We start from the raw sequence: 11,471 nt of genomic DNA on the forward strand, positions 1-11,471 counted from the left end.
ATACATAAATTGAATTTTTAAATTGAAATATTTTAGCCCTTACACATTTTATATTAATACGTGTTAATATTTTTAACTTACGGTTTCTTATTTCTACTGAGTTAGACGTTAGGTTACTTGTCTCATTTAAATCAATTGTTTCACAACATAGAGCTCGAAGATTAAACAAAGACTAAGTAACGCATAATCAATTTTTATACCAATTAGTAGTTGGAAACTCTAATAAATATAATAAAGTATTAATACATCTATATATACAATTCTCTTCTTGGATACGCTAGAAAGCACCAAGCTGTAAGCGCGCCTAGCAGCCCCATCTCTTACTTTCTAAGCATATCCCTACCACCCCCACCCCCACATGGTCTGGTGAGTTGTGGTTCACGCTAAATGTTTACAATCGTAGAGCCGGGTTTAGTGACCGCTATTAGGGCAGATGATTTAGTTTGAAGCGATTTTAAACTTATTGGAGGTAACTAAGTGGAGGCTTCTTTCACAGGGGGGGGGGGGCAGGGGTAGGGAAGGTGTTGAGGGAAATGAGGGTGGGGGGGGGGTGGGTTATCGTCTTTAACAACCTACTGATTTTGTTTTAAAGAAAATATTTTCAGTGGAAGCATTGGTACTGTCGAATTCACAAATTATGAATTACTTAAAAGTAGAAAATAAAACAATTAAATAGCGGCGTTTCATACGCCGCGGGTCGGCTCGTTTATTTTATTTTAATTGTAGATCGTCGAATTAGTAGATCATACATATTTTGTTCTTATTAAAATGATTTTAGCAATGATTACATTGACTTTGGAGTATTTAAAAAAATATAATAATTAATTACTAAACAAAGTAAAGCATTTTGTTGTACCGTGTCATCTATCTACTGAAACAAAATGCGTGGATTATAGAATTGTTCCAAGTGAAGTAACTGTCATCTATCTACTGAAACAAAATGCGTGGATTATAGAATTGTTCCAAGTGAAGTAACTGTGTTTTTAATCTTACTAATTATAAACAAAACACACTCTTGAGTTCACACTTTAATCAAACGAATGAAAGTTTATTGTCGATGTATAGTGAACATGATGGATCCCTTACAGCTATGTTGCGCTCGATATGTTAGGGTGTATATATTTCAATTATACATATCGCTATTCTGTCCTCATGTATTAGGGTGTATATTATATGTACCTACGTACGGCTGAGTTAGGGTGTCATTATATGTATAAACATAGACGGCTAAGTTATAGTGACATATGTGTATATATGTGTATAACATTTAAATTTGTGTGTTAGGCTGTAACATGTAAAATAAGCTGTCTACCCTATTGAACGTTATATTATAAAGGGACATAATTGTTAAACACTATTTAAAATAAATTATTCAATCAATTTAAGTTTTACAAACATATAACACTTTATTATGGCTTAAACATGATGAGTGTATGTCGTTTTTGGGGATGGGGGACGGTACAGTAAACTGTAATTACTTGTTTAATACTTATTTGTATTGGTTTAAATAAACTCATGTCTGAACTAATGTGTATGTAACAGTATAATACACATTTAAAATCCCAAAATTAAACAGCTGGTGGGTTACCAGCATTGATGTATTTCTTCAAAAGGAAATTTAACATTTTAACAAGACATGCATTTTTTTAAAATAACAAATAGGTCTTTGATTATGCCAAAAAATATAGTCTTGATGCTTTGACAATAAGTTGCTTATAGATACGGGTTATCCTGCTACAGGCGATTTGAACACATGGGCTTTTACTATACGTGGTTTGTAGGTAACGATGCTATTTTTTTTTTACCATATTGTCTTTGCTAAGATGTGGTTTGTCCACACATATGTTTTATACAAATAGGATATTTAAATAGCCTACACATGTTTTACTCATATGCATTTATTCCACATATATTTAAATAATTTAAAAAAAAATGTAATTGAAGAGTTACAACGTTTTTGCACTTTAATTAAACTATCCTTTTCCGGTTAGGTCCGATTCTTTTTTCTCAAAATAAAGCACATGAGCCAACACACACAAACACGAATAGATGCTTCATATCGTTATCTCCATAAATCTGTTAAAAATATAATAATACGAAAAACATTCATTTTACTCAAGTTGTATTGACAACACTCATACATATTCAAAATGTATAACCTAATTAGTTCATATTAGTTACGTTTAAAGACACCCGAAGTATTACGTATATCTAAATTCCCAAAGACAAACAAAATGGCCTTTTTAACACATTCTACAGTGAGTGACTCGTAATATTTGTGGTGACCCATGGGCTACTGCTGGTGACCCGAGGGCTTTTGCTGGTGACCCGTGTGATCTACTGTGAGTGAATATTTCAATGTGATAACTGATCTAATTTGTCTCAATAAAACAGGAAAGAACACGAGGGGAAACAATGAATTGATCCATTCCAATTCCCTTACTAAATTTCTTCTAAGCTGACACAAATGTTAACTCACAAAGTAATAAATAAAACAGTTGAGTTGTCGTTTTATTGCTAGATATTTTGAAAACACGATGTAGGGTAAGGTGATTATCTTGAGTATGTCGTTTAATTGATTACATGGCATATTTGTAATTAGAGTCAAACGTTATAAAATTAGTAGATAGTGTTCAAGTAACGACAACTCACGTTTCATAATAAAAGTTATTGTAATGCTAATTTTTTTGTTATTGTTTCCAAAAGTAAAAGTGTAACAGCATGCACATTAATGCAATGTTGCTCTAATTTATTGTACCGGTTGTTTTTTTTTTTAAATTGTATATAACGTCCTTCATCCACGCGATATTTAGTTTATACAAACTTAAAAAAAAACACATATTTGCAGTTTAGTTTAACACACCAACGGCAACAATTGTGGTATTGAATCTTTACTGATATTGAGTTCGTTATTACGTGGTCATCACGTGGTCACAGGGGCGGAACTACAGTGCCGCCAGACCCCGCAATGCGGGGGGGGGGGGGGGCACGCCATTTAGGGGCCCACGGCCGACCATAAAAAAATTGTTATAGTTAAAAAAAAAATTCTTGCATTTTTGACTTATGTTTGTTTTGTAAAAAAGATTACCGTAGCTGCGGTTAGATTATCTTTATTCTATAGACACCACCCCTTTGTCATTTTTCCTTCGTTATTAAACCACTGTAAAAGCTGAGTCCTCTTTCTCCTACAATCAAACTTATCAAAGATAAGCAAACGTTCAAACCACTTCCATGACTTATTTCCCTTTTATAAATAGTCAAATAGTGATGCTCATAAGCCTCTTTTTAATAGATTTGTACTAAACAAATTAAAAAGCAATTACTTCTCTTTATTATTATTTGTTTATAAATTATTTACTAAAGAATGACGCTGTATAAAAAGAAAATGTATTTAAATTTTTAGCGAAATAAACAATTTGAAACAAGTTATGGGGAAAAAATACCTGAGTTTACCACATACATTTTAACAATTTTAAAGATATATTTTCAAAAAAAATGAAATTGTTAGTTTGATACCACACCTAAAGTAACATCACACCTCATTTTACCAACCCCTACCTCAAAGATACATCAAAAATGTAACAGCAGTAATTATGTTGCTGTTTATTTTTTTTATTTATTTTTTATTGTTTTTATTTTTTGTGTGTGTGTGTTTTTTTTTTAAAATCTTCATTAATCTTGACTTTATTAACAAAGCGAATTAACATTTCGCTTCAAGGGTCATCCATTAATTATGTCCACTTTCGACGACCCTCACCCCCTCTAATTGTGGACTTCCACAAACATTAGTAGACCTCTCAATACATGCTGCAAAATTACGAATTCATTTATATGCAATGTGTACATTAACTTATAATATACAATAGTGATTTGATATTTTCGGTTATATCTATTACTGGGCCTAAATAATAATTGGGATTTAAGCTTTCCAAGATGTCCGTAAGTCTACGTCTTGCGTCGTATTAACTTTCCGAGTGTATTAGCCAGAACTAGCTAAAGATGTGATCGCGCATGGACGCTGTGTACCCTGCCTCTCGATTTTAAAGGCTTTTTTACCCACTATATATATATATATATGTATATATATATATATATATAAATATATATATATATATATATATATATATATATATATATATATATATATATATATATATATATATATATATATATATATATATATATATATATATATATATATCTATATATATAATTCTCTTCTTCGAGCCGTTAGAAAACAAGCTGCAAACGCTCTCCCTACCTCCCCACCCCTACATGGTTTTAGTGAGCTGTGTTCACTCTAAATGTTTACAAGCAGAGCCAACGATTTTAAACGTGGGGGGGGGGGGGGGGAGGAAGGGGGGGGGGGGGTTATGGTCCTTAACGAGTGTCCTTATAGTGTTTTAAAGAAATATTTTCAGTGTCAGCTTTGGTACTGTCGAATTCACATATTATGAATTATTGAAAATTAGAAACAACTAAATAGCGGCGTATGTTATGCCGCGGGCCGGCTCGTATATATATAATTCTCTTCTGGGATCCGTTAGAAAACAAGCTGCAAGCGCCTCCTTGCAGACCCTTCTCTTTCTCTTTTTCACTATCACTACCACCCCCACCCCACCCCCACATTGTCTGGTGAGCGATGTTCACTCTAAATGTTTACAAAGCTAAATGTTTACAAATCGTTGAGCCGTAGAGCCGGGTTTCTATTAGGGGCAGATAATTTAGTTCGATTTTAAACTTACAGGAGGTAACCAAGAAATAACTAAGAGGAGGCTGCTTTCACGGGGGGAGGAGGGTGTATTGTCGGGGTTAGTGGAAAGAGGGGGGGGGGGTTAGTGTTTTAAAGCAAATATTTTCAGTGGCAGCATTGGTACTGTCGAATTCACAAATTATGAATTACTGAAAAGTATAAAATAAAACAACTAAATAGCGGTGTATTATACCCCGCGGGTAGGCTCGTATGTTATAAAGAGTGAGAGATTGCAGACAGTCATGCATCTTTTTTTTTTTAATTGATGTTGCTGTAGACTGAACTTTTTATTGTCATGTGTAGCTGTCTAGTTATCAACGACTATATGGGTTCAGGTAATTTCGGCTAATCAACGTGACGTCATTATGTTACTTTTACCCAACTTAACTTTTCAATGCATGTGTTTCCATAACAAACCGCCTCTTCCCTTTCTTGTGGTCTCGCCCTATACACATGACCAAGCGAGCACATTATACACGCGCTGATGTTTAAAAATATAATTGTTACGTGGTTGTTTTGAGTATTTTTCTTGAAAATATGACTAGATCTACTTAATCTTAGGCTTTGTCACAAAATAATGATGTAGGCCTACTATGGTTTAGTTACAATAGTTGAAATGTTTAAAATGATATTGAAATTCCATGAATTGTTTTAGAAAAAAATGTCGCTGTCACTGCCCCATCCCCTACCACTAGTAAAAGCAAAATCACTCTTTTTTTCTTAGGCGGGTGGTAAACAGTTACATAACTGATACAAAAAAAATAATAAAACAGATCTTACAGTTCTAACCCCAAGACTGTCACATGTTATTTTCTCAATGTCTGACAGCCATTTACTTTTCTTATGTAAGCACTTGCTTTTCTTATAATTTTAGTTGATCTTACATTTTATTATGTTTTGATTTTACTAATAAACATGTTTATTTACCAAAAGTAATTACCTCCCTCTGTTACATGCAATATTTAATATTTTCAAGGGAGCCAATGCAAATCTGCAACAATTAGCAAGCCAAGTAAAATATACGAAATTTTGTAATCAATCACCTTTTAATGTTAAAAACTGAGGAAATTATTTAGTTGAATAAAAAAATTGTATACACCGATCTGCAAAAGTTTAGTTATAATCTGATTAATCATTAAAACATATTTTGTAATAGCAACAATGAAAACCTTATATATGTATTTACCATTTTTTAAAGGCATGCAATAAAATCAATCAATCAACACTCACTCCGCGTCCTGTTCGCGAGTTATAATTTGTTCTAAAACTGTTACCAACGGACATCTTATAATAAAAGCTTCTGGGCCTTTTGGCTAAGATCAAAGTGTAGTATCTGTTATGGATCTACCTAAATCTTAGTCAATTGGTTGGTCAGCCCTTTTTAGGGCTGGCTGCCGGGGCCGAGAGGCGGTCAATCTACTACTCAACTCATCAAAGCAATCAATTGCAAATCTCGCCAACGATCGCTGTGGGGTTGCGCCCATACATCCCTCGAAGTGCACATGCCCTCGAGATGAGTCACCCAGTACTCGTATTGGGTGGCTTCAATGTACGAGTGGCTAATCTTCAATTTTCTATTTTTCAGCCTGACGACACCCACCTAGGAGAGGGGTCGGCAACCTTTTGAAGCGGAAGAGCCAAAAGTTATAATTTTCAAAATTTCCCTGGTTTTAAAGAGCCACTAACATTTTTTTTTCAATTATTTTTTTTTTTTATTAAGATTATAAGTATTTGTGCAAGGAGCTGGAGAGCCGCAGGTTGCCGACCCATGAACTAACCATCTCTCCAAAACCAACAACTCAACTTTCCTAAAATAAACACTCGTCAACAGCTTCACTTTGCCTATTTCAACTATTTGACCAAGCTCAAATTCCTCACATCTACAACCCTCGACTCAGCAATATCAGGAAAACTTCATTCTTCAACGTCATTTCGCCTACCTCAATTACTAGACTACGACACAACTTCACTCTTCTTCAAAACCACAATGAACAATAATTCAACCCACTTCAAAAGATATCTCAACACAAGGACCCCCAACTCAACTATTCTCTCCAAGCTCCACTCCATCGAACAACTCTACTATCAACACACGAGACTCGCCCTTTCACCAATGCATCATTGTGCGATTCAATATGGAAGACCATATGTTGATACAATCCTCAATCAAGTTATTGAAAATGTCATTTAAAGCATTCATCACACGTGTCAGAGAAGTCGAGTGATTGATTGCCCCATTAAAATTCTCGGCCTTTTGGCTAAGATCAACGTGGTCTATATCACACTGGTTCTGTACGGAGGTCTTAGATGTGGCCGCAGTTTTTCCTAACGTTAGTCAGGTACCCATCTGAGCTGGGTGGACATAAGAACGTCCTACATATATGGCATAATGTTTGGTTAACTTAGTTGCCAGTTCTGCTACATTGGAACATCCAGGTGGTCAACTCGCTAGTTGTTTGGAAAATATACATTGATGATATTATTTTGTTTCATATAAACAATAAACCTCGGCTAACTTATCTGAATCAAATGTTACAAGAGGTAGCACGTGAAATGTGTGAGTCGCTATTGAGTTCGTTCATCACTTCCCCCTTCTGTTGACACACGGCTCTCCCTATGATGCAGGAAGGTAAACGACAACACCATGTCTTTCAGCATAAACTTCATTATCTCCGGAATCTGGTTGAACGATATCCTCGCTTGTCTTTCAAATGGGTAAAACTGAATGCTATTGTAGCTTTTTTTGCAATTACAGAAAAAATTTAAACATAAAACAAATGTACATGTATTATTTTATGTATGTTTTTGAATAACTTTGTTGTAGAATATATGTCTAATTTTAGGAAAAATTAATACGTCTCTTTGATTTATTTTTTGTTTGTTTACCAAATGGTCTATTTAATATGTAATTACTTCCCTTGCACAATAACCAAACAAGAAAAAAAATATTGGTAAATACCAGCATTGGAAAAATTAAACAAAAAAATACAAAAATTATGGGCGACAATGTATCGAATCATAATGATACATTTAACATAAACTAATATATATATATATATATATATATATATATATATATATATATATATATATATATATATATATATATATATATATATATATATATATATACATATATATATATATATATATACTATGTAACAATGTATCATACGTATTAGTTATCAAAAGAGATGGTCAGATGTAGCTCAATTTAAAGTTGTGTGTTCAATATGGCAGGTATTATGTTGATACACACATGAATCAAGTTATTGAAACTGTCATTTAAATTAGTGGTCGGGGTAGTCGAGTTACATATTGCACCGATTCTCTTCTCGACATTTTGACTAAGATCAAAGTGTACTATCTGCTATGGGTTATGTACGGAGTTAGGTAACCCATCTGACCTGAGTGGACTAATTGCATCGTTCATTTTTCGGGGAAAAGAAATGTATCATAATTAAATCATCGGTCATTTTGAACGCCAAATATTATTAGTAAAATAGATTATAACTAATTACGTATATAACAACTTATTATAACATATATCAAATTAACAACACATTGCTACCAATGTAATGGCAACATCAAACACAAATTAAACGATAATATGTACACGTGTTTTCATTTAGTTTAATCGATGAATAACATTTTTTTTTAAAAATAAGTACTGATATATTTTAAGAAAACAAATTGTAGTTCGAAATTTTAAAAAATGTAATGTGTATATATTAATTATACTCATCCTTGATCATTGTCCAGAAAACTACTGTGAGTGAATATCTCAATCTGATAACTGATCTAATTTGTCTCAATAAAACAGGAAAGAACACGAGGGGAAACAATGAATTGATCCATTTCAATTCCCTTACTAAATTTCTTATTAGTCGACACAATGCAAACTCACTAAGTAATAAATAAAACAGTTGAGTTGTCGTTTTATTGCTAGATATGTTTAAAATACGATTTGATGTAAGGTGATTATCTTGAGTATGTCGTGTGATTGATTGCATGGCAAATGTGTAATTAAAGTCAAACGTTATAAAATCAGGAGATCAGTGTTTACGTAACGACAACTCACGTTTCATTAATAAATGTTATTGTTATTCTATTTTTTTATGGTTTCCAAAAGTAAAAGTGTAACAGCATGCACATTAATGCAATGTTGCTTTAATTTATTGTATCGGTTTAAAAAAAATAAATGTGTATATCATGTCCTTTAGCCGGCCGCTATATTTAATTTATACAAACTTAAAAGAAAACATATTTTAAGTTTACTTTAAGACACCAACGGCAACAATTGTGGTACCAGATCTTTACTGTTATTGAGTTCGTCATCCCGTGGTATCACGTGGTCATTAGGCTACGTGAACAATTATTACCACTTTAATTACAATTCATTAAGCGTGACTTAGTGACAAATAGCCACCATGTTTTTTTTTTGTTATCAATGTGAATTCTGTTCACAACAATTGATTTAGTTCTAAAATTGTTAAGTCTCCGTGGATAAGGAGACTTGAATTTAAGTGAGATAAAACGAGAACGTACAAGTCCTATTGTGGGTATTTTCAGGATCAGTCTGGGATTTCCAATTAAATGTTATATACCTTATGTTGACGTTTTTATGAAACTGATCTAACAGGAACATTAATTCGAAGATGCCAAAAAAAAAACCTAGTGGGGCGGGGGGGGGGGGGGGGGGAAAGGGGGGAGGAAGTGGTTTTATCGATAGTAAAAGATTTATAAAATTCAGAAAAGCATTAATTAGACGCTAAATTAAGATCTAATACAGAACATTACTAAATAAGACTTCATCTCAAAACTCCAAAATTTGTAACACACATCGTGAACGAGTTAAGTATTCAATGAATTATATATTTTAAATAGACAACAAACGCAGTTTATAATTATCTTCAAGTATACATTTTTAATGTATTTTTAACTTTTTATGTTTGTTTATACACGTAAAACCTGTGTGTTTTTATCTTCTTTTTTTTCAAATGTATTTTATGTACTTGCTTTGTTAATTAAGTTGGTTATTATTCCCCTTGCTAAAATGTTCAGAACAATATTGAAAAAAAAAACATACAGTATAACGCTTACATTGCTCAACAAGACTAACCGTAAATTAGACTTAACTTACTTTAATCACTATTTTGTTTTGAAATTCGATGCTAGAAATGTTACTAACAATTAGACACCTCTAAAATAGACTAAATAGAAAATATGTAATCATATATGATATATAGTAGTTATATTGGGAGATAATCAGATATGGTTCAATATAAAGTTGTGTATGAGTTCAATATGGTAGAGACTGTGTTAATGCAATCCTTAATAAGTAATTAAAACGTCCATTTAAAGTCATTATTATGTAAAGAAAGCATGTGCAATCATCATAGAGAGGGTATTATTAGTAGTGGTGTATAGTAGGGTAAGAGAGAATCAAATATTTATGCTGTGCAGATAAAGCAACATTATAACATGTTTTGAAATGGACTTGTGTTTGATCTTACCCACTGTGCCAGGCTATACAAAATTAAAAACAAATAGGTTTACAGTGTGTGACTCATTTTACACATACCATCCCGTATGTATTAATTGTATGTTTATCGCAAGTAACAACTAATAACTTGGTCATTACAATGCATGCCAGGAACCCATCGATTTCTGAACTAAACTGTCAGTTGGAATGGTCTAGCTTACAATCGTCCTTCACTAGCTACTGATAGTGATTTAAAGCAAAATAATTTCAGTCGCAACATTGGTAATGTCAAATTCACAAAATAGGAAAAATAGGAAATAAAAAAAACTAAATAAAGGCGAGGCGTATGCTTTGTCGAGGGTCATCTGGTATGAAATAAATCAACAGTTAACGATGTTTGATTTGGTTACGTGTTTACATTTGGTTATAAACTTTAAATGTGATGGTAAAGTAAAAAAAAAAATCAGAGAATGTGAATTCTATAGTTGACGGCCTCACAACGAAACACACATTCACTTTCACGCACGCGTGCCCACGTACTTCCCCACTAAGGTATGAAGTAATTACTGCATGAATATTTGAATTACATGTATGTACGTGACGATTAGCTGTGTGTGCTGTGTGTGAGTATGTAATATTTTTATATGTGTACCTGACATGGATTATTGAAGACATACTACAAATGAAACTCGTGCTCACAAAAACATTGCACTAGAATTAAATGCGGCCATCTTTCTTATAGTTTAGTCCGTTTATATACACGTTTTTAAATCGCAGACATTGTTTTCATAACGGTTTAAATGTATGATTTTTGTATAGAGCTGCTTTTTTTCTTTGATTGATTCACATGTTTTTTCATAGTTCAAGTGTTTAAGTCTTGTAACATTGCTTCTCGCTCTTTTGACTTCGATTAAAGTGACCTGTCCCGATAAATCTATAAGTTCAAGTCTCTCTACGATAAGACTATACGAGTCACAGACGACCCGAGTTAGCACTAGATTTTGACATTTTGCTATTACTGTAGTGTCATATGTAAGCATAATCAACAACAACAATGGAGTTGCGCCCATTCATGATCCATCTACGGCAAAAACTGTAGGGAGGAGACTCTATAGTTACGGTCCACGTTGCTAAATGAAATCATGAGCCCCACACTTTTCAGATACAGCCAAGTCACCAACAATCTCAATTGAAATATCAGATGAAGATGGACCATCATCAAGACCAACGGCC

General features: G+C 33.2%; 1 pseudogene; it reads left to right on the top strand.

The window, feature by feature from the left end:
• The first annotated feature begins 6,046 nt into the window (after nt 1-6,046).
• LOC131941422 (uncharacterized) lies at nt 6,047-6,173 on the top strand (annotated as a pseudogene).
• The last annotated feature ends 5,298 nt before the right edge of the window (nt 6,174-11,471 follow it).

Source organism: Physella acuta, unplaced genomic scaffold (assembly GCF_028476545.2).
Source record: "Physella acuta isolate Inbredline_101_S28 unplaced genomic scaffold, ASM2847654v3 ptg000361l, whole genome shotgun sequence".
NCBI lineage: Eukaryota > Metazoa > Mollusca > Gastropoda > Physidae > Physella > Physella acuta.